At 42.9% G+C, this 27,765-nt stretch overlaps 1 long non-coding RNA gene across 1 annotated transcript; it reads right to left on the bottom strand.

The window, feature by feature from the left end:
* Positions 1-295: 295 nt before the first annotated feature.
* Positions 296-23,779, bottom strand: LOC134474862 (uncharacterized). The gene is made up of 6 exons (XR_010045751.1): positions 11,568-23,779; positions 10,393-10,573; positions 6,352-9,334; positions 1,551-1,593; positions 1,012-1,062; positions 296-474 (listed from the first exon to the last, which is right to left on the bottom strand). It is a non-coding gene; the product is annotated as an uncharacterized LOC134474862 (long non-coding RNA).
* Positions 23,780-27,765: the final 3,986 nt, after the last annotated feature.

Below are 27,765 nucleotides of genomic sequence, written 5' to 3'. Positions count from 1 at the left end.
TCACTGTATTGAAAACTAAAATAATTTCTATGAGGAAGAAAAAAGCCCCAAATAAATATAGGGTCATATCGATTGTGAATTTGAAGCAAGTACCCTAAAGTACACAGCAATTTTAAAAAACAGCAGACTGTGAGAATTTACATTACCAGATATCAAGACTCACTACAATGCCATAGGGAGACAGTGATATGCTGGTGGCAGCTTATTACCAGCTTGTGAAAGCCAAAGGTTGGATTTTTAGAAGTTTTACAGGTTGCTTGTTATGGAATTGGTTATTTGAAATTGTTCACTGTGATAGTATTTTTTTATTTTTATCTTTATTTTATTTTGAAGGTAGTAAAATACAACAGAACAAAACAGACCATAGCCAATTGAGTCAATGCAGTGAAATTGCTTCAAAACTTCACAGAGGATCCTGGGATAACAGTATAGGGCCCACAATGCATCTCATTGTCTTCACAATAGTTGTCCAGTCTAATAGGTACAACAAAATCAAGCAAAAACAGAACATTGTAAACTCCATCAAAATAGAATATTGAAGAGAGCAAAACAATCAGAACAAAGCAAAACAGTGAAAACAATATTGCCTTCCGATTTCAACACACCATTGACACCAATGGACAGATCAACCAGACAGAAAATCAACAAAGAAATAAAAGAACTGAATCATACGTGTGAACAAATGGAATTAATAGATATATACAGAGTATTCGACCCAGCAGCATCAGAATACACATTCTTCTCAGCAGTACATGGATCATTCTCTAAAATAGACCATATATTAATTCACAGAACATATTTAAATAAATGCAAAAGAGTTGAAATTATCCCTGCATGTTATCAGATCATAGCACTATGAAATTAGAAATTAATGATAAAAGATACTGCAAAAATCCCACAAACACATGGAAACTGAATAACACACTCTTGAGTAATCAGTGGGTCACAGAAGAAATTAAAAAAGAAATTAAACAATTCCTACAAACAAATGAAAACACAAATACAACTTACCGGAATCTGTGGGATGCAATGAAAGCTGTCCTCAGAGGAAAATTTATTGCACTGAGTACCCACATCAGGAAAACAGAACGAATACAAATAAATAACCTGATGTTACACCTCCACCATCTAGAAGAAGAGCAAGTCAAGCCCAAAGCCAAAAGAAGAGAGGAAGTTATAAAAATCAGAGCAGAAATCAACACAATAGAGACTAAGAAAACAATCCAAAAAATCAATGAATCAAAGAGTTGGTTCTTAAATAATAAATAAAATTGATAAGCCCCTAGCCAACCTCATTTTAAAAAGGGAAGAAAAAGCTCAAATTTATGCAATCAGGAATGAAAAAGGTGAAATCATTACAGACCCAATAGAAATTCAGAAGATCATCAACACCTATTTCAAAAAGCTCTACTCTCAAAGGTTTGATAACACAGAAGAAATAGACAGATTCCTAGAAGCATATGAAGTAACAAGGCTAGATCAACAACATGTAAAACTGCTGAATAACCCAATTTCTATTAATGAAATCAAAAACATAATTAAATCCTTACCTACAAAGAAGAGCCCAGGCCCAGACGGATTCACTGCAGAATTCTACAAGAAATACAAAGAAGATCTAATGCCGACACTCTTCAAACTCTTCATGAAATTGAAAGGGAAGCAATCCTTCCCAAGTCATTCCTGGAAGCAAATATTACTCTAGTACCAAAACCTGAGAAAGATCCAACTGAAAAAGAGAACTACAGACCAATCTCCCTAATGAACACCAATGCAAAGATCCTCAATAAAATATTGGCAAATAGGATGCAGCAAGTCATCAAGAAGATCATACACCATGACCAAGTGGGATTCATCCCAGGCATGCAAGGATGGTTCAAGATACGTAAATCAATAAATGTAATCCACCATATCAATAGAGCCAAAAGTAAGAATCACATGATCACTTCTATAGATGCAGAAAAAGCTTTTGACAAGGTACAACATTCATTTATGATAAGAACCTTGCAGAAAATTGGAATAGATGGTCTTTACCTCAACATAATAAAGGCCATCTATGACAAACCAACAGCCGGTATCATACTAAATGGCCAAAAATTGAAGACCTTTACTTTAAAATCAGGCACAAGACAAGGATGTCCCCTGTCACCGCTCCTATTTAATATGGTACTGGAAATTTTAGCCAGAGCAATTAGACAAGAGAGAGAAATAAAAGGTGTAAATATAGGAAAAGAAGAAGTTAAATTATCACTATTTGCAGATGATATGATACTCTATAGAGAAGACCCCCAAAACTCCATTGAAAGATTCCTAGATATAATAAATAAATTCAGCAATGTAGCTGGATACAAAATCAATACTCAAAAATCAATAGCATTCTTATACACTAACAACAAAATCACAGAGAGAGAAATAAGAGAAGTCACACCCTTCACACGAGCAACCAAAAAAAATGAAATATTTAGGAATTAGTTTCACCAAAGAAGTGAAAGACCTATACAGGGAAAATTATTATACACTGAAAAATGAAATTGAAGATAATCTCAAAAAAATGGAAAGACATCCCTTGCTCATGGATAGGAAGAATAAATATTGTGAAAATGGCCATTCTCCCAAAACTGTTATACAGATTCAATGCAATCCCAATAAAAATAACATCAACATATCTCATAGATCTCGAGAAATCACTCCTAAAATTCATCTGGAGTGAGAAGAGACCTAGAATAGCAAAGACAGTCCTAAGCAGCAAAGGCAAGGCAGGAGGCATCACAATCCCTGACTTGAAGTTATACTACAAAGCATCTGTAGTTAAATCAACATGGTACTGGAATCAAAACAGAGCCAAAGATCAACGGAATAGATTAGAAGATACAACCACAGCTACAAATACACTCAACCACCTTATCTTTGATAAGGGGGCCAAATATGTTCACTGGAAGAATGACAGTCTCTTTAATAAATGGTGTTGGAAAAACTGGCTCTCCATATGCCAAAAACTAAAACTAGACCCATGCCTATCACCATATACTAAAATAAAATCTAAATGGATCAAAGATCTAAATATTAAAACAGAAACACTAAATTTATTGGAAGGCAAATTGGGTAAAAACCTTGAAGACATAAGGATAGGTAGAAAATTCATGAAAAGGACTCACACCGCACGGGATATACTTCCCAGAGTCAATAACTGGGATCATATCTTATTAACAAGTTTCTGCACATCAAAAGAAATCCTTAACATAGTGAAAAGAAAACCTACAAACTGGGAAAAAATTTTAGTGAACTGCCCCTCAGACAAAGGACTTCTTTCTAAAACATATAAGAATTAAAAAAAACTCAAAGACCCCACCCAAAAATGGGCATCTGAGATGCATAAACAATTTTCAGATGAAGAAATACAAACGGCAAGTAAATATATGAAAAAATATTCATCATCATTAGTCATTAGAGAAATGCAAATTAAAACCACACTGAGATTCCATCTCACTCCTGAAAGAATGGCCAAGATCAAGAAAACCAACAACAACAAATGCTGGAGAGGCTGTGGGGAAAAAGGAACTCTCCTGCACTGTTGGTGGGAGTGTAGACTAGTGCAGCCATTGTGGAAGTCAGTCTGGAGATTTCTCAGAAAGCTAGGACTGTAAGCCCCATTTGACCCAGCTATTCCACTTCTAGGCATATTCCCAGAAGAGCTGAAAGCATCATACCACAGTGATATATGTGCACCCATGTTTATAGCACCACAATTTGTAATAGCCAGATCCTGGAAACAATCTAAGTGTCCATCAACTGAGGAATGGATAAAAAAGTTGTGGTATTTTTATACAATGGAGTACTACTCAGCTATAAAGAATGATCACATTGAGACATTTATAAATAAATGGACGCAGCTTGAGACCATACTCATAAGTGAAATAAATCAAACTCACATGTATAAATACCGAATTGTTTCCCTAGTATAAGTAATGATAAGAATACATAAAAGTACATGGTAATCAGGGTTCCCAGTCACACTGGTTTGAAGCCATATAATGTTTTCACTCATTAATTGGAATGGTTTTAATCTGGGTTGTTTTATATTATTGTCTGCGAATAGCTATTTTGAAGAAAATAAGACAGTGTAATAGCTAGTGCTGATTTGATATCATCCTGTTTTGAAGCCCCATCAAGCTGTTGTTCATCTGTTTCCATTGGTTTTAACATGTTGTATCTTATTATATTTTAGTGTGTGCAATAGTATAAGCAAAAATTTTTATAGGCAAAGAGATCACATAGAAACCGAAGTTCGGTTTCTGTTAGCTGGTTCTAAATACCCTGCAATACTTTCATTTTCTTGAATGGTTTCACACTGTCTTGATGGGTTTGATACTATAGTATACAAAGTCAGACTCAAATGTTTCTTGGAAAGAGACACTATGGTTACTACTATTAATGTTAGGCTGTCTAGTGGTGAATTATAATGATGTTTAAATTGTTCAGTTCTGACCTGTGTTGTGCTATTGATATGCTCTTTTTTTATCTTCCACCCCCCCTTTTTTAATTTAATTTATATCTTAGTATCTTTTAATTAAGTGAAAACTAAATTTAAAATAGCAGGATATATTATAGTACCATTTTTGTTTTTCTATTTCCTATTTGCCTGATTTGAACCCTTGTATTGTTCTCCACATCTTGTTCTGATTGATTTTATTATATTCTGTTTTGATTAATAGTATCAAATTTGAGGGTATAGGCAACCGCTATGAAGGCAACCAAATACTCTATGATGCCCATTATGGTTTGACTATTATCTTCTTTGGAAGTCCTGCAAGGTCTCCAATGTGGGTTTTACTGGTCTTTTTCTGTACTGTTTTGTTCAATTCTTTTATACCAGCTGACATAGGCACCTCTTTGTAGGATAACAAGAGGCATAATGGTAACCATTGTTGATCACCTAGTAATCTCTTTTAGCATTATATACTATGTCCATCCTCCTGTTCTAACTGACTCTGTTTTGCTTTGTCACACTGTGGTTTTTTTTGTTGTTGTTGTTCTGTTTTGTTTTGTCTTGTTTCTTGTCTCATATATATTTTTTTCTTTTCCTCTTTAAAGAAAAATTTATAAGAATTGTGGGAGTAATGGAACCCAAAATGAGTGACTGTTAGTGTAAAATAGGGAGGAAAGAAAGTGATCTAAAGGATACAACTGCAAGAGTATTAAAGAGTGTAGGATAGAAAACCATATTACTGAGTTTTTGTTGGATCATTGAACAGAACTGTCTACAATCTCACTGTATTAATGTTCACTTTGTATGCTTTAATTTTGTAATCTGGACAGCTGTTTCTGAGATGACAATATGTAATCTATTTACTAGTGAATTCTTACTGTATATTTTTTCTCTTGAAATTCTGTATTACTTGTAGTCTTTTACTGTCTTGCTTTGTCTTGTTTTATTTTTCTCTTTAAATTAAAAAAAACCAAAAACAATATTGCCTTCAAAGAGAACAAAAAGGGAAATCCCCCATATTTGCTCTACTGCATGTGGTCATCCTACAAAGAGATGGCCTCTGGTCCTCAGCTGCTAACTGGAAGCAGGGTGGGAATTGGATGTTTGGTTTTCACCCCAAGGCTCACTGGGCTCATGGGAGATGCTGACTGGCTCTCTTCCCTGCTCAGCCATGGCAGCTACTTGTCAGGAAGGAGGATGGGTTGCTTTCTTGCTCAGCGCCCTAATATCCAACATGGCAGATTCTCTGGAGATGCTGACTGTTTCTCCAAGAGTATTGTTCAAATTAGCAAACCACAAATCAGGACCACAATGCCTCCCATGGAGGAGCCTGCCATGCCCAGCAGGGCACCTCTCCAAGTCGTGGCATCCCTACTGTTATCCAACTGTCGCAGGCTTATATGCGGAGATTTCTGGCATAGCCTGGTCTTCCACATCAGTTTAGAATCTACACCCCGTGGCCCAATGATACCCTCATCTGCACTCTGGACAGATAGTACGAGGTTGTGCTGAAAGGAGAGATACTGGCTGTGCTGCCCTTGTAGCTGCAGCAGAACACTTTCAGGACAAATGTCCCGCGCATGCGCAGGTGGAACAGGTGACCTTGTTTTTTCTCTTTCTTCTAGGCTGGGATGGATAACCTGAGTGAAAGCTGTTGCCAAGGCAGCCCTTGTACATAAAGGGGACCAATGTAGCATTCATCTGCATTCTTAAGAGCAACTGTTGAACAAATCACTTACCTAATTAGTGTAATCCCAAATACTGAGTGTTGTAACCCAAGGATTTTAATCCCTTTTTCTGTCTTCCTCATAATCCAAAAAAGTTATATTGATAATCCCATTGAGACATTACCTCAACCTGTCACCCACCATGCTAGGAGGGAAAGGTGGCACAGAAGGAGGTGGGCTCCTCAGTCATGCACTGCTCCAGTGGCTTCTTTCCCAGGCAAAGTTGTGCAGGATGGACACACAGAAGCACCACTCCCCAACTCAGGAGGGTCATAGTGTGGTGGTCCTCTTCCTGAGGTATGAAGTAGCCAGAGAAAATAATTTGGGAAGAAAAAAATTATTTATTAAAGTACAGGCCTGGTGATGCAGCCTCCAGTAGCCAATATGGAAGACTGCGTGCCTAACAGCTAAAGGGCAGGGTTTTTATCCTGTAAAACCGCACACAGCTGCTGGTCTCACAATGCAGAGGGGTGGGGTTTGCAGTGCACTACAGAACAGGAATGCAGCGGTTACATTTCTTGGGAAGAACAAGGTTCAGGTGGGCTAACAAGCAAGTTTAGATTAGGAAGACATCGTGTTCTGCACTTAGGTTACAACATTCCCCACTGATTTTATGTCTTCTTCTTCAAATCTTTGGGGAAGACTTGAGAACTAATCTTGATGGTGAAGCAGTAACATTTCATAACCTTGGTGGCATAACACCATCAGCCTCGCATCTTGTACTTGCTGCCTGATAGACGTAGTTAGCCTGTTGACTATACAGGGGCCTATTAAAACCAAGAGTAGCAATCCTAGCAACAGTCCAAGCAAGGGCAGAAGACAAGGCAGGATTCCATTCCAGACACTCCAAAGGGGGTTTTCAAATAGCTCTCCCCTTTTTTTTTTAACTAGATTTTCAGGAGGTCTAGCCCTCTTCTATTTTGAAGGTCCACTTCAGCTAACGAATCTACCTGATCTTGAATGTCCTGAATGGTACTAAACAATGCCTGTACATCTTTAATGATCTCGTTGGAAGTTGAACAGAGACCCCCCCACTCCTGCTGCCCCCATACCCAGGGCTTCTGATATTCCCAGACCTACCAATAAAGGAATAAATTGAACTGCTCTTTTTGAGTGGCCTGTAATGTAATTCAGGCTAGGAATAGGGACAGGCTCAAGCCCAGGTAAAACCTCTATGTCAGGCAACAGGACAGCTGTTCTTTGCTTACAGGAGGTCCAAACTCGCTGTGTGAGGTCGGTAACAGCGCCATTAAAGTCCCCAGTAGTGGGACAGAAGGGGCAAAAGCAAGCAAGCTAAAGCAGCACATGCCTGATACAATTTAACTCAGTCAATTTTAACTTCAAGGGGTTACCAGTCTGCTGCACAGTCCACTGGTCCTGGGAAAGTTGGTCTCCTTGGGTGTCCAGAACCTTCACATGAGAGTGGGGGATCCAAGGTGTTTTTCCAGTCACCTTCACTGCAGTGGGAGAGCTGAGTAACATGGTGGACTGTCCCTCCCAGCGAGGCTCGAGGGTCTCTCATTGGTGATGCTTGACTAGGACCAGAGTACTGGGTTCCACCAGTGGGCTGGACTCAGAGTGAGATTCTACTGGAGGATGCTTTGGCCTGAATAACCGATATATAGAGGTCAAGATGGGCTGAAGAGCCTGAAGAAACTTAATGAGTTCTTGGTTAGTCAATTCTGCCAATTTTTCCTCAGAGAGTTTTGGAATGAGAGGAGGGGGCCTCCTGTACATTGCTTCAAAAGGGGATATACCAGAAATGTAAGAAGTACATTTGGTCTGCAGGAGGGCAAAAGCAAAGAGACTTATCCAATTATTGCAGGTTTCTAAAGACAGCTTTGTAATCGTATTTTTTAATGTCTGATTCATCCTCTCTACTTGCCCTGAGCTCTGAGGTCGGTACGTGCAATGAAGTTTCCAATCAATCTGTAAGGCCTGGGTTAGTTTTTGAGTTATCTGGGCTATGAAAGCCGGGCCATTGTCAGACCCCATAGATAAGGGTAGGCCAAAATGAGGAATGATCTCATATAACAACTTTTAAACGACTGTGAGAGCTGATTCTGACCTGGTGGGAAATGCCTCCACCCACCCAGTGAAGGTGTTGACCATCGCTAGCAGGTATTTGTGTCCCTGGAGACCCAGCTTCTTCATTTCAGTAAAGTCTATTTCCTGGTGTGCCCTTGGGGAAGTTCCCCAAAAACAAGTAGTTTCCATGTGAAGTTAACTATTTGACATTGAGGACATCTTGAACTGGCAGCCACTGTCAATTTGGACAGCTGGGGTGTAAAGAATCATTCCCAAAAGAGCTCGGCTAGTTTTGATCCTGCCAAATGAGTGGATTGATGAGCTTGCTGAATGAGCTCCTGTCTGAGGACTTCGAGCAGCAAGATTCTCTTATCTGGTAACTGATACCAGCCTCCTGGAATGTCGGGCTTCTCCTGGATTTGGGCAGCCAAGTGGAGGTCCTTTTGTGTATACACAGGTTCTGATAACGTTGGAGGGATCACCAAGAGGGTAGGAGTGGTTTCCTCTATGTCCCCTTCTTCAAACCCCACTGATTTTATGGCAGCTTCTTTGGCTGCTATATCAGCCAACTTGTTTCTCCTGGTAACACAATCATCTCCTTTTTGGTGGGCCTTGCAATGTATGATGGCTACTTTCTCAGGTAACCAAATTGCTGCCAGCAGGTCTAATATTTGAGGGGCATTTTTTATTTTATCTCCTGCTGAGGTCAATAGTCCTCTCTCCTGATAAATTGCCCCATGTACATGAGCAGTAGCAAAAGCGTATCTGCTATCAGTGTAGATGTTAATCCGATTACCTTTAGTCAGTTTCAAGGCTTTTGTCAAAGCGATGAGTTCAGCTCACTGAGCAGAAGTGCAGAGTCCAGCCTCTGTGCTCACAAACTTTGGGTCTCAGAGGTCACAGCCACCCCTGCAACTCATTTACCTTGGTACATGTAGCTACTACCATCTGAGAAGAATGATGGTTCCCCTTCTAGAGGTTTGTCGGTCAGGTCGGATCGAAGGCTCTGGTAGCTGTCAATTAAGGTGGAGCATTCATGGCATGGGGCTGACAGATCCTCATCGGGCAGCCATGTGGCTGGATTCAGGGCTGCTGACTTGAAAACAACAGAGTCAGGATATAAAAGCAGTGCTTGGTAATGCATTATCCTTACATTCAATAGCCACTGATCTGGAGGGGCCAGGATAAGAGTGTCAAGCAAGTGAGAGGTTATCACAGTTACCTTCTGGCTAAAAGCAAGCTAGCTTTCCTTTATCAACATAGCCACTGCAGCAATGATCCTTAAGCATGGTGGCCAACCAGTGGCCACCGAGTCTAGCCTCTTAGATAGACTATTGGTCTCTGCCAAGGCCCCAGTTCCTGGGTTATTACCCACTTTGTAATCCCTCTCAGCTCCACATACAAGAAAAATGGCTCCTTTATGTTAGGGAGTCCTAGTGCGGGGGCATCCGCTAAGGGCCTGCCTAGTTGTTGGAAGGCTGTCTCTTGCATGCCTGTCCATTCCAGTGGGCCCTGTGTTTGCCTTTTTAAAGAGTCATATAGTGGCTGGGCTATCTCAGCAAAGTTTAATATCCAGAGCCTACAATATCCAACTGCACCAAGAAACTCACGGACTTGCTTTTTGGTTTTTGGTGCCAGTATCTGTAGGATGGCTTGAACCATCCTACAGATTTGAAAGGGTCCTTTTTCCACCTTGTAATTGATATCCCAGGTAAGTCACTATCTGCTGGCATATCTGTGCCTTTTTTGCTGAAACCTTGTATCCCAAATCAGTTAAAGTTTTTAACGGGGCCTTGGTTGCTTCCTTGCAATCCTCAAAGGTTTTAACAGCCACTAGTAAGTCATCAACATATTGCAAAAGTATGACCTCTGAGTGATATTCTCAATACCCCATCAGGTACCTAGCTAAGGCCTCATCAAATAAAGTGTGGAGCATTTTTAAAACCTTGTGGTAAACGTGTCCATGTCAACTGTTCTCCAACCCAGTCTCTGGATCAGTCCATTCAAAACCAAAAATGGATTGACTTACCAGAGTCACTGGGAGGGTGTAGAAAGCATCTTTTAGGACCAAGACTGAGTACCAGATGTACTCTGGGCTCAAAAGGCTCAGCAGGGTGTAGGGATTAGGAAGTAGGATGCAGAGTAACCACTCACCTGTTGACTTCCCAGAGGTTTTGCACTGGCCAGTAACCTTGCATCCCCAGCTTCTGGACTGGGAGCAATGGTGTATTCCAGGGAGAGATGCAAGGTACAAGAATCTTATTATCGGGGGCTGGGGATTTAGCTCAGCAGCATAAGCGCCTGCCTTGTAAGTAGGCAGTCGTGAGTTTGATCCCTGGTACCGATAAAAAAGAAAAAGACAAAAAAAAATTTGTACAAGAATCTTATTATCTTTTAATCTAGTGATATGTTTTGAAATTCCTTGACAAGCCTGTAAACTTATTGGATATTTGTCTGGTCCGAGGGTCACCTGGGGTTTAAAAGAAAACTGTCAGCACCCTCAGAGCGACCAAAGGCACATGTGATCTCTCAGGCCTAAATGTCCTGCAAAGGAAAAATTAGAATAAAAGACACGAGACAAAACAGGACTACACAAAGACACAAAACAAAAACAAAACCACCAGTACTGGTAAAATAAAAACAACCTTTCTCTGGAAAAATAAATGAATTTAGGCTGGAGGCTTCCCTTCAAATTCCAATATCAAATTGGAGGGCAGCCCTGCTGGGGTCCAAGATCCAAGTGAGTCAAGAGACTCTAAAACAAATGGTCTAAGATTCCCAACAAGGATACAAGCTCCCAAGGATGAGGGCATCCCCTCCTAAACAAAATTAAGACTTCATGGTATCACTTTAAATGAAATGGGAGCCTCCAGTAGTTACTCTTAGTGAATCAGTCCTCAGGAATTGAGGCAGTGGGCTGTTATTCCATCCTGGATAAGCCCCCAAATGTGGTGGTCCACTTCCTGAGGCATGAAGGACCCAGAGAAAATAATTCGGAAAGAAAAAAATATTTATTAAAGCACAGGACTGGTGACGCAGCCTCCAGTAGACAATATGGAAGACTGCGTGCCTAACAGCTAAAGGGCAGGGTTTTTAATCCTGTAAAACTGCAAATAGCTGTTGGTCTCACAATGCAGGGGGTTGGGTTTGCAGCACACTACAGAACAGGAATGCGGTGGTTACATTTCTTGGGAAGAACAAGGTTCAGGTGGGCTAAAAAGCAAGTTTAGATTAGGAAAACATCCTATTCTGCTCTTAGGTTACAATACATAGGGTGCCCCAATAGTGCCTGGAATGGGGAGCTCGAGTCAGGACCAGAAAGTACTAACCTGTGCCCTTGTATCATCCACTCCCTCCTGGCTGCTGATCAGACACAAACTTTGTCTCCAATAATGTGCAACAGCTCCTTTTCTGGCTTCATAGTCAGAGGACATGGATTTCCATTTTCCTTTGAACATATTACCATACACAATAAGCCCTGTCCACCATGGGTGCCCCCACAGTTCTACACTATTGTCATCTGTGGCCCATTGAACTTTACCTTGGGAATTCAGTCCAAAGCCCAGCAGGTCATTGCTCGGCACTGTGGGCTGACCTGAGGTGTCCTTGCTGTGGTTCACCACAGCCTTCCGCAAAGCCACCAACCTGTTGACCATGACCACTGGTGTCCAGGCAAATTGCAGGCTGAACACATTCCCACACTGATTTTGTCACTGTGGATGGGGGCACAGGACTCTTGTGAAGCTGGGACTCCTTCCATTATGGATGCTTTAGTCTCACTCCCAAGACACGGAGACACAGTTCAAACAGTGCAAACAATAGGTCTACCACCTTCTCTTTTCTGTTTGCTGTTTTCTTCTCCTTTTTCTTTATGGGAGTGATGTGGTCACTCATGCCCTCATTCTTGCTACATCAGCACCCAACACCAACTACTGTCCAACAGCTAGCATCTTCAGGCTCCTGCCACATTTCTGAAGTTCAGAACGACCAGTTTACACCTGGATCTGACAACCCAGCTATGGCCTAAGTAGAGGGCAGAAACTGTCAGTGAAATGTGGACACAAGGTCTTATCCTCTCTCATCATTCAGATGAGGAAACTCAGCTTCACAGAGGGAAACAGAGAGCACTACGACCCCATGGAAGACAAAGGATTTGATGCTAGAGATAGAACTTCTTTCAACATCAATTTCTAGATTCCAGTGATGCTTAAGACTCCCTTACCCTGCTCCCAAGCCCCAAGATTCTGATGTCATCCATAAAATTGGATGCCAGGCCCGCTACCTTATCCTGCCCAACTTCCTGTAGTTTGTCCTCCCACTCCTCTCCCAATGGAAAGTCCACAGTTTTCTTCCCTGTTGCAGTCCTCTACAATACATATCCTCTGCTTCCCCCTTCAGATAAAACCATGTGATTGTCTAACATGTGATATTGTACCCCACTGTCTATTACTATAGAGGGGTCCCTGACCTCTGCCGCTCTCCACCACCAGCTTCCCCACCTTGTAGCAGGAGTACACCATGTTTTTGAAGTCCACCTGCAGCAGGTTACCAAGTCCAGGCACTGGAACAGTGCCTAGTGAGTAGTGAGCAGCCCAGCATTGGCACCTGTGCATCAAGTCCACCAGGAACAGGAAGATAGCCACAGCCATGGCCACAGAGAATAGTGCATCCCCAGTCAGCAGCCCCATGGCTGCCCACCAACCAATGGGTTGCTCTGAGCAAAAGAAGCTTTCACCACTCTGGGAAGCTTAGGCAGAGAGCATACTCTACCTCTCCCTGCATATTGGAACTGGCCACCTGTCCTCTTATAAAGCAGCTAATCCTGTCCTTTGTCCTCTGGTGTGGGACAATCTGTGTGAACACTGTGCAATCAGGGAGTGCAGGGAGGGGCCAGGGCAGAAAATTTCCAATGGCCCTGCACCTCTGCCTCTTCCTGGTGATACTCAGGGCAGGGGAGAGTCCTGGGAAGAAAGTTCCATGGAACCAAACACACTGCTTATGCAGGTTTCAGCCCTGGAGCATGGTGGATCACTGCTCCAAGAAGCACAGTGAACAGCAAGTGGAGGTCAGGAAGCTGACAGACCAAACCGGCAGGACTTTGGCGATGTGCGAGGGTTTGTCAGACAGTAGTAGGTCTGTCTTGCATGCTTCAGGGATAATTTTGCAGTCCAACAAGGATTAACTGGTGTCCAAGGGTTCTCAAAACCACTTCTAGCAGGTTCAGTTGCTTTCCACCCTCTCTGACCAGGCCACAAACAGGTCACATGTGCCTATTCTCCAAGCAAAGCACACAAGCACCCTCACATACAGCGTACCTCATCTAACCACCCTGGAGGAGAGAAACTAAGACTTTGTTCCCAGGCCACAGATGCCTGAAGAATCTCAGCACAAAGCAGTGCTCACGTCAAGCCTCCCCCATGAGGAGCCCAGGCTTCTTCCTGTCAGGAGATGAGAGAGCTTGTACAGCTAGCCACTGCAGTTCTGGTTTCATTTCCCCTTTGATTGAAGCAACTCCTTCCTTGGAAAGATGTAAGATTCTTTGTTCTCCCTTCAGCTCACTTTTCACTGGACCTTCCACAGACAAGCCTATGCTTCTCTTTCAAGCCTCTTGTTTCAAATCCTCATCTACAGATTCCTCTGAGAAGCCCAGACAACTTGAAAATGATTTAAGCAATAACAGTGCAAAACCCAGGATGGCCCAGTGGGGCTGTGTGACAGCAGGTACTCGGACTGGACAAGGGGAGGCGAGTGGGTGGAGCAGACAGACTTTGAGGGCCTGACAGAGGTCCTAGACACCAAGGACCAGACAGCTCCCATCCCAACACTCACCTTTTGGAAACTATTTCTGCACTGCCATGATGCTTAAACATATGAAAACTGCATGGGGGGACCGATGAGTTTGTAACTGACTCAGGGGTAGTGAAGATGCAACACCAAGAGACACAGAATTAGGTTAAAGGTGGGGGCCATGGTGCTGTCCTTTCCCTTTGACAAAAAGCCCCGTGGGACTGGCACTTCCTGACTTCACTCACGTAGACATGGTCACAGGCGATTAGAGTAAACCAGCATTCATATGTTGCCCACCATGCATGGTGCCTACCCGAGTGAACAGCCGGACACTGTGCATCAGTCTTCCTGGGAGCACTGCAGCACAGGCTTACCCACCCTGTCTAACGGTCACTTAAGAGACCAGTTAGCTTTCATCTTCCTATCTGGTCTCTCACATAAGAACCGATCATCACAGGACCCACACTAACAGGACCAAAGGAAAAAGCCATATGAGCATCTCCACTGCTGCAGAAACAGCATGTAATATCATTTTGTACATATTCATGAGAATTAGCATATAAAAGCCCTGGGTTCAATCCCCACAACCAGAGAAAAATAATTACCCCTCAGCCAGTGGACCCTGTCATAACTCAACCTCCCCAGATAGTATCTATTCACATACTGAAAGCTTAATAAAAGACGAAAGTTTAAAGCTCTCAGGACTGAGTGTACCGAGTCGTATCTCTTTTCTGCAATAAAGTCCAAAGTCATGTCAAACTACTGTGGGAGCCATGGGTTCAAAGCTCACTAATCAAAACAGGGTGACACAGTTGTGAAGTAGGATGTACACAGCAACAGAGAAAGGCTTAGGAAACACACCCTGGAAATGACATACCACAGATCTACCTTTCAGTCAATGACCAGCACTTATGGGGAGTACTTTATGACTATAATGGATCTAAAAATTCTTATGCCCGGTAGGGTGACCTCATATTATCATGTTATGAACCCCTAAAACACTGAGCACAGTAACAAGCTTTACTGGTTGGTAGACTAAGAGCAGTAGGCTCCTCCATCGAACCTCTGGGCAGAGCAGGTTACACCACCTACGTGTGTAGAAGTTCATGCTTCGGCATGAGAAGGAATTGTGTTCTGCAAACATCCTCCCAACACTCATCATTTGACCAAAAAAGGCCCCATGATTTTCAGTGCATGGGGACAGAACAGTCTCTCAATAAATGGTGCTGGGAAACACATGCATCCCTGGGGACAGGAATGAAGTGCAGCGCTCAGCTGCCACCACACACACAGACTGTCCTTAAACAGATCAGAGAGCGAGATGCATGAGCACAAAGCAAACGTTTCCCCGAGCTGGGTTTGGCAGTGATACTTTGGATGGAAATCAGTGGAACAGTCAAGAAAGAGAAAGCAGATTAGACTTCACGAAAATTACAGGTATTGTCCACCGAATATCACCATCAACAGAAGGAAAAGGGAAGCCCATACCATTGAGAAAAACAACTACTAGTCGTAAATGTGACAAAACATTAATAGCAGAAATACTGCACAACGACCAAAATGACATCATTCAATTTAAAAATTAGCAAAGAGTTGAATTGTCATTTCTCGAAGGAAACTATACAGTAGGCCCCATGAGCACAGGAAAGGATGCTCATATGTTGCTTATTATTAGAATAGGGCAAATGAAAGCACACTGAGATGCACCCTCACACGCATCCTGATGGCCTTTGTGAGAGAACCACGGAAAACTCGGGTAGGCAGACGTGCAGGCTGGGGCTCTCCATGAGACCCTCAAATGGTAAAGGTACCATATGAGATAAAACAGGGGGCTTCTCCTGAAACTAAAGAGAATTCTCCTCTACTCAGAAGCTGCCCTTCTCAGCTCACACCCACAAGAAGCGCAGTGCAGAGTCTGCACACCCAGGACCACTGCAGCAGGTTTCACTGTGGTACAGGAATGGAGGCACCATGAGTGTGCATCTACAGAGGGCTGGAGGAAGAAAACTGGGACAGCAGTCAGCCCTCGGAGGTGGGAGCACCCCCAAGACCCCAGCTAGCTGGTTCCCATATGGGTAGATACAACCAATTGTAAATACACTACGGTGTCTCCTACACATATGCATCAGGAAGAAGGTGATGTATAACCCAGGCCCAGGAGGACAGTGATAGTGTGCCACGCTGAGTGTGTGTGGATGGAGTCTCTTCTCCCTTCAAACCAGCACTGTGACACGGAAACAGATGCTCACACAACCAAGTAACTGATGGTCTATAGCCAACCCAGCAGGAAGATACTGGACAGGAATTTCATGGTCTTACTGAACATCATGGAAGTAGATTAGTAAGTTTAATTGTGCTCCTCAGTGTGTTTCACAATTGAAAATTCACAAATTATTATTTCTGAAATTTTCACATAAGATTTTCAGACAATACATTGTCACTTTTAAATGAGCCCAGGAAAAGGAAACACGGTTACTAGAAGATAGCTACACTGTCACCCAATGGAAAATAAGTGGGCCTTAAAACTGGTGGAACAGAATGTTAAAAGCTGTCAGAGACAAGAAACAGATTACTTACATGGGAAAGCCCATCAGAATCATGGCAGACTTCTCAACACAGACCATCAAATCGAGAAGAACATGGAGCGAAGTATTCCAAGCCCTGAAAGAAAATAACCTCCAGCACACATTGATATACCCTGAAAAACTGTCTCTAGAAATTAATAGAGAAACAAGATGCTTCCAAGATTTAGAGGAACTGGGGGAATTCACAACCACCAATCCAACTCTACAGAGAATACTGCAGGACATTCTGAAGAGAGATAAAAGTACCAGGATTTCAGGAACAGTGGCAGAGAGGTCTCAATGAGTGGGGCAGAAAGCAAAATGAAAAAGACAAACAGACAACTAATGATGGAAAAAGAGAATAACAGAAATGAGGCAGAGAAGGTTGAATATAATTTCTAATATAGAGGCCTGGACACTCCAACTTAAGGAAAAAAAAGAGAAAATCACATGCAGAGTGGATCAAGAGGTAGGGTCCACTGAGGTGCTCTTTATAGGAAAGATAATTTACCTGAAGAAGGATATATGGCCTAAAAATCAAGTATGAGAAAACAGTACTCTATGTGATAGGGAACCAGAGAGGAATAGGGGCTACGGAATCAGTATTTATGGATAGGTTGCAAAGACAGGCTTTACTAGGTAAGGAAATACAACTAAAAATCAAGTCTAGGAGTGAGAAGGTTCAAACCACTTAGCTAAATAGCAGGTTTCCCCTCCCCCCAATATAAAACCAAGTGTGTTGGGGAGATCCAAAAATGCACAGTACACCCTGGGAGAGTGAAAGGGGAGGAATAGTCTTTAAAAAGACAGCAGAAGATATTGCTAATAGTGTATCAGGAATTAAAACCCATATTACTTGCACCACTCTGCTTAGATAGAACTTATTCCATCCCAGTTTATATACAAGCACTAGAACTGAGGGCACAGACAGCTATCCCAAGCACAGTAATCATCTTTAATTTCCTATTAACTTAATCTGGATCCCTGTATATCTTATACTGTTATATCATGACTGATCTTAGTTAAATATGACTTGTTTCATTGCTGCTTGTCATTGACAGATTTTATTCAAAACTGTTAAGGTTGATAGTATCAAGTCTGAGAGTATAAGCAATTATACTGAAAATGATAATGATTCAGTACAGTACCCATCCTGGTTTGATTACTACCTGTTTCTGTAGTTCTACACTATCTACAAAGTTGTATTTCTATTAATATTATTATGTGCTGATATATTCAATTACACTATATCTGTTGCTACAGCCAATTCTACTGATAACAAGAAAACACAGTAACAATGGTACAACTCCTTATACAAGAGTTTTATATGTCTTTTTAGTTTTATGTGTCTACAGGAATATGTTTTTTATCATCCTGCTTTGTTCTATTTCTCCCTGTAATACAGAAAGGATAGAAATACATGCTAAGACTCATGCTTGTGTAAAACCTATAAACAGTTTATGAGAACTGATCTTATGACACATGATGAAATGAACAAATACTCTGAAGGAAAAAAAGGCACTACATTACCCAGTGCTGATTCCAGAGTGTCATGATGTGAAATCCAGCAATACTATTATACTTTGTTCAGAGTGATTTTAGTCTGCTTTGTTTTTTTTAATCTCAACATAAGTGAAGATATGGATAAATGCATATATGTTTTATTGTATAGGATTGATAACCATATTACTAAGTTTTTATTAGATGGTTGAACACAACTATTTGCAGTCTCACTGTTTGAATTCCCATTTATATGTTCCACTTTTGCATCTTGAACAATTATTTGTAAGAGGACAATATGTAAATAATAACTTTATTACTGTTTATTTTTTTCTTTGAAAGTATGTATTCTACCTGTTTTCTATTTTGTTTTGTATTTCTTTAAATAAAGATTGTTTTAAAAGGTGGAATGGGGGAGGAGCTAAAGATGGCGGATAGATAAGCAGCAGAATACAGAGGCTCCCTGAGACAGTCAACTCAGATGCTGGAATAAAACATTGTGGGGAGGTCCAGACAGAGGGAGATGGATCCTCTCAACTCAGGAAGAAATTAAAAGGGAAAAAAAACAGTCAAACATGCAGTCCTGGAGCTACCATTTAAGCAGCTAAGATTAATGGCTATGGTGCTCTCACCAGAGTGCCCGAACTTGAGTGGCCACAACTCGAGGAGTAGCCAGAATTCCTGCCTTTGGGATTGAGCTGTTCAATCTCCCACTGCTTAGATCGAGCTGCCCAAACTCCCACTGCTTTGACCAAGCTGCCTGAACTACCGCTGCTGCAACTCTTTGGAACCGTGGTTGCACTGAAGTTGGAAGCCAGTGAACCCAACAGAGAACAGAGCGGGTAAGAGACCTGCATTGACCTGCGATGAATGCTGGGAATAAGACCCTCCCACGAGAAAGGGGGGACCAACTGGACAATATGTTGGAATTGGGCGGGACTAGCAGGAAAAGTAACAGCAGTGACTTCAGTCAGTTGTTCGCCTCCCAGACCAGATTGGTGGGATCTGCTTGGCCTGGGTCACATCCCTGGCCAGGAAACAATAAGCTGTCCCAAACCAATTCCAAACACAGCACATCCTAATGCAGTGAAGGCCCCCACATGTATACTGACTCAGAGGGAAGTGGCCAGCATGCCACCGCTGTTTTCACCTCAGTGACCAATAGCAAACTGGAGAAGACAGAAATCCCTAGCCAGCGTGCTTCAGAAGAACCATAACCAACAAGGAAAGGGGCTGGGACCTCATCTATACACCAGTTTTTAAGAAACCAAAAACATGAGAAAGAAACAAGAAAAAGTCCCCAGCCCCCAGCCCTGATAACATTGATCCAGGAGAGATAAATACAAAACAGATTGAGGACAGCAAACATGCAATATCAGACACAGCATCAGTGGAAATAAAGAGATATCTTTAGGACCTCATTGACACACTCAAAAGTGAAATATTTAATCAAGTAAAGCAAGATAGAAGCAGATTAATAACAGAAATGCTAAGTGCCTCTCAAAAAGATACACATGGAAGAATGGAGGAATACCAAAAAAAATGAGAGAAACATTCAATGAAGAAATAAAGAAAACCTAGAATACATGAAGCAGGTTCAAAGAGATTACCAAGAAACAAAAAACTCCATTGAAAGCTGGCAAAACTGCTTGAAAGAAACTAAAGATAGACTATCAAAACTTGAAGACAGCTTTGCAATGTGTGATCATGAAAGGAAAAATTTCTTAACAATATCAAGGAAACAGGCAGTAACAATACAAAGCCTACAAGACAACAACAGGATCTATAACTTAAGAATAAAGAATGAGAATAAAGAATCAGGAGTAATAACAAAGGAAATACAAAGGCTATTCACAGAAATAATAAAGGAAAACTTTTCAAGCATAGGAAAAGGAAATGATATTCAGATATATGAGGCATACAATACTCCAGCCAACTACAACCAAAACAGAGCTATACCCAGACATATAATAATCAAGATCCCAGAAATTCAATATAAGAACACAATATTAAAAGCCATCAGTGAAAAGAAATAGATCACCTATAAAGGAAAACCCATCAAAATCACAGCAGACGTCTCGACACAGACCATTAAATCAAGAAGAGCTTGGGGCAAAATATTCCAAGCCCAGAAAGAAAATAACCTCCAACCCAGATTGATGTACCCTGGAAAACTGTCTCTAGAAATTAATGGAGAAACAAGATGTTTCCAAGACAAAGAGGAACTGGGGGAATTCTTGACCACCAATCCAACTCTACAGAGAATACTGTAGGACATTCTAGAGAGAGAAAGAAGCACCAGGATTTCAGAAACAGTGGCAAAGAGGCCTCAATGAATGGAGCAGAAAGTGCCATGAAGGAGAAAAGCAGATAACTAATGGCAGGAAAATAGCACAACAGAAATGAGGCAGAGAAGGTTGGCTACAATCTCTAATGTAGATGGCCCTGGTACACTAAAAAAAAAGAAAAGAAAAGAAAAAAAGAAACACAGGTAGAGTAGATCAGGAGGTAGGGTCCACCAAGATGCTCTATATAGAAAATATAATTAACCTGTGAAAGAGTTTACAGACTGAAAGTCAAATATGAAGAAACAATGCTCTATGTGACAGGAAACCAGAGAGTAATAGGGGTAACTCAAACAGTACCTGCAGATAGGTTGGAAAGACAGGTATTGTAGGTAAAGGAATGTAACATGAGATCAACCCCAGGAGGGAGAAGGTTTGGAACCACTTAGGTAAATAGCAGGTTGGCCCCCCAAATCTGAAAACTGAGGGAGTTGGTGGGACCCAAAAATGGACAGTACACCCTGTGGGATTGAAAGGAGAACACAAGAAGGCAGAGGACTCTTGTTAATAGTGTATCAGGATTTAAAACCCACATTAGTCACACCGCTTTGTTTAGATAGATTATATTGTGTCCCAATCTGTCTAATTCCACTAGATCTGAGGGCACAGACAGCTATCCCGGAAATCACAGGATATAGTATGGTAATCATCCTTAATTTCCTATAAACTTAATCTGGAGCCCTGTATGACTTATATGGTTACCATGACTGATCTCAGTTAAATCTGGTTTGTTAGACTGCTGTTGGGTATCGACAGATTTTATTCAAAACTGTTATGATTGATAGCATCAAGTCTGAGAGTATAGGCAACTACACTGAAGATGACAAGATCCACTGCAATACGCATTCTGGTTTCATTATTACCTGTTTTTGAAGTTTTACACTATCTACAACGTTTTGTTTTTATTAATATTGTTATGTACTGCTGTATGCAATTATACTATGCCTGATCATGAAATTCTATTCTATTGAAGATAACAAGAGACAACAGAGTAACCACTGTAGAACACCTTGTACTGTGGTTTTATATGACTTTTCATTTCAGTGTTTATAGGAATATATTTTGTTTTTTCTTCCTTTGTTTTATTTCTCCCTCTAATATAATATAGAAAGCACAGAAATACATACACAGACTCATGCATACATAGAACCTATAAACAGCTTATGAGAATTGATCATATAATGAATGATGAAATGAACAACTACTTTGAAGAAAAAGAGACACTACAGTACCCAGTGCTGATCCCGTAGTGTCATGATGTGTAATCCAGGAATACTATTATTCTTTGTTCAGAGTGATTTTAGCCTGCTCTGGTTTGCTTAATCTTAACATACATGAAGGTATGGATAACTGCATGCATATATAAGTGTATAGGATTGATAATCATAGTACTAGTTGTTGTTTGATGGTTGAACAGAACTGTTTGCAGTCTCGCTCTTTGAATGTCCACTTTGCATGCTTCACTGTTGTAACTTGAACAAGTATTTGTAAGAGGATTATATGTAATTATCAATTAATAATTTCTTACTGTTTATATTTTCTTTGAAATTATGTATTATTTCTACCCTTTTTCTGTTTTGTTTATTCTTTCTTTAAATGAAAAAAATAAAATCATAAAAAAATGCTGGAAGTACCTCTATCTCCTGAAAGAGGTAGGAGACCTGGACATTCCCTCAAGGGGAATAAGTCAGTCAAACAGACACACAGACAGGATTCCACTTGCACCACACCTCAGCACAGGTGCTGGGTCTCTGGGAGATGCTGAGGTCCCACGTGGCCTCACACCTCCCAGAACACTTGGCTCACAGACCCTGATCCCTACTCACAGCCCACTCTCACCTTATGCACCTCAGTCAGGAAAGCATCAGTCAGATCTCGGGGAGGCTGGTCTGGGTCCCAGCTTGTGTTGTGCTCAGCCAACAGCTCATTATTCAAGGCCATGAAGGACCTCTGTGCAGGCAGGACTTTGGCAGCCACCCATGGGATGCCCAGGAGCAGCGGCATTGAGTTCACTATCTGTGACAGCACAGAGGGAGCCTGGGTGCTTCCTGTGCTCCAGACTCACAGGTGTCATCTCACACCCAGCCTCCTCCATGGTGACCCAAGGCCTGGCACTGCACACCTTTGCCCCGATGCCTCCACTGTGCCAGCATCAAAGCTCTCTTCTGCTGCCGAGCTGTCACAGAAACCTCCTACCACAGAAATCTCATGAGCTTGGGTCGCTTCCAGCGTGGACACAGGCTCTAATCCTCTCTGCATCTCTGAACCTCAGCCACCTCTCCCATTATTGCTTTCTGATTTGCCACCACCAGACCTTTCTTCCTGCAGTGATCCTCCCTGATGCTTTCTTTCCATCCCTGCTGCAGGTAAATTATCTTCTTAGAGCCCTTCTGCAGGACGCTGTCACTGCACAGGGCTCAACACTGCACCTGAAGCAACAAGCCATTGTCCTCCCCCACAGTATCCTCTAGAAACTGTAATATCTTGATAACTGTCGAGTCATCATACTGAAATCGTCCTGCATAGATGAGAGATGCGATCACGTTACAGACTGCTTTGCTCAGCAGGGTGCTGGGGTGCAAGGGTTGTCCTGGAAATAGAAATGCATTCCCCCTACTGTTGCCACTTCTTGTGACTTCTGTACCAGTAGATTCTTCTTGTCCCTCAACCTATGACCTACCAGCATGGTTGGCGAAAGCAGCACAGAGATGGGAGGCCTCCTCGGTCACCCACTGCTCTAGGGACTTCTTCCCCAGGCCAAAGTTGCGCAGAGTAGACACACAGAAGCACCGCTGCTCATGCCAGGCGGGCCCATAGGGGTGCCCCAATAACCCCTAGAAAGCAGAGCTCAAGTTAGGACAAGAAAGTACTAACCTGTGCCTTGCAACCTTCCCTCACTCCTGGCTGCTGATCCAAAACAAACTTTGTCTCCAACACTGTGCAACAGCTTGTTTTCTGACTTCATAGCCAGAGGATAGGGACCTCCATTGTCCTTGAACATATTACCATGCACAATAAGCCCGGTCCACTGTGGGTCACTGCGCTCAGGGTTCTACCCTGATGTCACCTGTGACCTATAGACTTTTACCTTGGGCTTTCGGTCCAAAGCCTAGTAGTGCATTGGTGAACATTGTAGGCCGATCTGAGGTGTCCTCACTTTGGTTCACCAGAGCCTCCCGCCAGCCACCAGCCCATTGACCACAACTGGAGGTCCAGGCAAACTGGAGTCCAGGCAAACTGCAGGCTGAACACATTTCCAAACCGATGTTGCAGCTGCAGGTGGAGGGACAGCGAGCCTGTGAAGTTGGGATTCCTGCCATAATGCATGTCTCAGCCTCGCTGTCAAGACATGGAAACCCAGTAAAAGCAGTGCAAACACCAGGTCTACTGCCTTCTCTCTTCTGTTTGCTGCTTTCTTCTCCTTTTTCTTTATGGGAGTGATGAGGGCGCTCTTGGCCTCATTCTTGCTACACCAGCACTCCAGGCCAACCACTGCCCAACACCTAGCATCTACAGGCTCCTGCCACATTTCTTAACTTCAGAACAACCACCTTACACCCGATCTGACAGCCCAGCTAGGGCCCCAGCAGAGTGCAGAAAGTGTCGGTGAAATATGGACACAGGGTCTTATCCTCTCTCGTTCCTCAGATGAGGAAGCTCAGGTTCACAGATGGAAGCAGAGAGGACCAGGACCCCATGGTGGACAAGGATTTGATGCTAGAGACAGAACTTCTTTCAACATTGATTTCTAGATTCCAGTGCTGCTTAGGACTCCATTGCACTGCTCCACAGCCCCAAGCCTCTGCTGTCACCAGAATGGTCTTAGGTCCTATAAAACATCTGTTCCATTAAATTGGATGTCAGTTATGCTACTCCATTGTGCCCAATTTCCTGTGCTTTTTCCTCCCACTCCTCTCCCTATGGAAAGTCCAGTGTTCTCTGCCTTGGTGGCCTCCTCCCCAAGACAGAGCCTCTAATTCCCTCCTCAGATAAAACCATGTCCTCGTCCACCATGTGGCTTTGTATCCCACTGTCTATTAGTATGGTGGGGTGGTCACCTGACCTTTGCTGCTCTCCGCCCCCAGCTCCCTTACCTTGTAGAAGGAGTACGCCCTGTTCTTGAAGTCCACCTGCAGCAGGTTACCAAGTCCAGGAACTGGAACAGGGCCTGGTGGGTAGTGAGCAGCCCAGCATTGGCGCCGGTGCATCAGGTCCACCAGGAGCAAGAAGACGGCCATGGCCATGACCAAAGAGAGCAGTGCATCCCCGGTCAGCAGACCCATGGCTGCCCAGCAACAACCGAGTTGCTCTGAACAAAAGGAGCTTTCACCACTCTGGGCAGCTAGAGGAAGACCGCACACTCTACCTCACCCTGCATATTAGCAGAGGCTGGCTGTGCTTCTATAAAGCAGCTAAGGTTGCCCTTTGTGCTCTGGTGTGGGACAATCTGTGTACACACTGTGAAACAGGGAGTGCAGGGAGGGGCCAGTTCACCAGGTTTCCACAAGCCCTGCCCCTGTGCCTTTTCCCGGTGATACACAGGGCAGGGAAGGTTCCTGGAATGTTCCATGGAACCAGACACTGTCCTGGCCTGTGGGTCAATCCAGATCCGTGGGGCAGCTTCCTGGAGAAGGAACGGGGATTAACACAGACAGGGCCGGAGACAGAGAGACAGACACAAGTTGAGAGAATCCAATCAAGTCTCGTTTACTGAGGAAGTGGTCCAGCATTTATAGGGCAAGGGCAGGCCAATGGGACAGGAAGAGGCTGAGGGGTGATCTCTGATGGGTCATTGTCATGTCCATGTATGTGACGTGAGCAGGAGAGGATTATGGTTAATGTAGGCAGATGCATTACGTGCCCATAGGAGTGAGAGGCAAGGAGACAGCAGTGGGGGGGGGGGGTCATGCCATTCCCTACATCTCCTCCCTTTCTATATTTTTTATTCAGGAGTAAGGAAGGCCCTGTGAGGACAGCGCCTGTCTTAGGTCAAGGACCTCATTACATGAACCCAACCAGGCCTTACCCGTCATGGGCTTGCAGCACAGCAGTTGGTCCTGTGCCTGTCTTAGGTGGCCAGTGTTGTGGCACGTATGTCCTAGTTTCCCATCTCTGGCTGCCTGTCCATTGCCTCAGGGTGGTTAGACCACATCGTCATATGGGCCACTCGTGGGAATTCTTTCCCGGTAGGTTTGTTAATTTGCCATCTCCAGCTGGTGATAGTGTACCTGAATGGGCTTTGTCATAAACACGTCTATCTGGTTATTAATGAGCACCATAATCCTCTGAAAAAATACAAGGACCCACAGAGAGGAGAAGCAACAAGGCAGCTAGGGGGCCCAGGAGGGACGCTAGGTAGGGGAAGAGCACTCCCCAGAGCATGGAGAAGGGGTTAGAGGCCATTTGTGATGGGAGGTCCAAATCCACCATTGGTCAAGGGTGGTCCAAGGAGGTTCTCAAGAAGGCACCACATAATCCATCGGTTTGGCATTTTCTATAAGGAAGCACAAGAAGTTGCTTCAGAGTATATGTTTACTCCTGGGCCTTTTGGGGGTTATTATTATTTGGCTTATTAATTTGCCTAATGAAGTATTTGGGAAGCCATCCAGCCTCTTTGTCTTGGAGGGAATATATGCACACTGAACCACATCCCCATATGAGAATGGGGTCAGGGCAATGCCATGAATTAGTGAGGGGGTCTCTCCATAGTACAGAAGCAAATTGCTTTTGTGTTTCAGTATGCCAAAAACACATGGCTGCTGACTGCCCAGAAGCATCCAAATTTTAAAAATTAAGGATGAATAAGACATGAGATAGAATATTTTTGGGTGTCCCCCTCTTTATGCACATTAAATACACACTGCATATTATAGAACTAATAAAGCCACCACAGGATGATGAAGGCTCCTCGGGTTTTGAAGATCTGACATTGGGAAAGACAATAACAGCCAACGTGGTATCTCTCATTTTTTTCTCAGCAGCTGTCCCCATCCTTACATATGCTGAAATTAAACTCAAGAGACAAGACCAATATCATGCTGATCAGTTAAATGAGTCAAAGTAATTGACATTGGAATCTCTATCTCTGGAGTCTTTTTTGTAAAATGACCAGTCTCTCTACAGGTAAAACAGTTTTGTTTATGCTTTTGAGATAAGAACTCTTTAACTGTAAACCCTTGCAAGGCAGCAGTCATAGTAAGGCCTTGCTGACAAGCAGTTCCAGTGTCACAGCAAAGCTGTATAATGTCCTGTTAGGTCTGTTCTATTTTTATGAGGTCTGATAGTGGCCTGGCAGGTGGTGTTGGCATTTTTAAAAGCTAGCTATTTAATAAAATCAGTGCCTACATTAGCGTGGCCAAATATTCTGTTAGCAGCAGTAATCAAATGATCAACAAATTCTGAAAAGGGTTCATCTGGGCCTTGCTTAATGCTAGTGAGAGAGGAGCTCATGTGATCTTTTGCAGGCAGCTTTCTCCATGCTTGAGTAGCTGCTGTTTGAATTTGAGTTAAAAGTGCTGAATTAAACTCCTTTTGAGCTTCTCTGCATGCATAGGCATCTTCCACTATTAACATATTAAGGTCCCATCAATTGGCAGCTTGCATATTGCACCTGGCGGTCTCTTTGAAATTTTTTGTATATTCTGATTTTTACAAAAGATTATCCCCACCCAACAAAGTCACTCAGGCCAATCTTTGTCAATCTGTAGGTGTGAGCCAGCCATCAGCCAGAGAATTTAAAACAGCAAGCGTGAAAGCAGCTGTAAGGCCATATTGGGCAACTGCTGTCTTTAATTCTTTTAAAGCTGCCACTGTGAATGGAGTATAGGTCCTAATGACTTGTGGAGCTAGTGGCACAGCGCCCACACTGTCTTGTGGCTGTGCGGTGCCATCTTGGGGAGGTATGTTTGTTTCCATCACCAGAAACACCATTTTGGGGAGGGGGCCACCCTGATGTAGCAGAAGTGAGGCAAGCACCATTTTAGATAGAGAGTTGTGGCAGGCCTCGGGTGGTAGGGGCTCAGATGGTGGCAGGCCGCCATCTTGAGGCTTTTTTAACATATCATTTGACTCACTGGAGGGGCAAGAAGGTTTAGATTCATCTCCTGAAGGGAGTGATGTTGGCAAAGCAGAAGCATGTAAAAGGCAGCTTCACCTGGGGTGATTGTTTTATCAAATTGAGGGTCTCAGTAGCACTGTGTAAGTAGCTCCGAGATTAGGTTCCAGTAGGCAAAGGCTGTAACTGGGACCTTTGCAGGTCCAAAGACCCGAGAGTAATCCTTTAATGCATCTCCTACTATTTCCCATCTTTTTGCATCAATAGACCCCTCTAA

Source organism: Cavia porcellus, unplaced genomic scaffold (genome assembly GCF_034190915.1).
Source record: "Cavia porcellus strain 051 isolate PalLab524CR breed Dunkin Hartley unplaced genomic scaffold, mCavPor4.1 scaffold_40, whole genome shotgun sequence".
NCBI classification, from domain to species: Eukaryota; Metazoa; Chordata; class Mammalia; order Rodentia; family Caviidae; genus Cavia; species Cavia porcellus.
The sequence above is the reverse complement of the archived record's forward strand: the minus strand, read 5'-3'. Positions and strand labels throughout refer to the sequence as shown.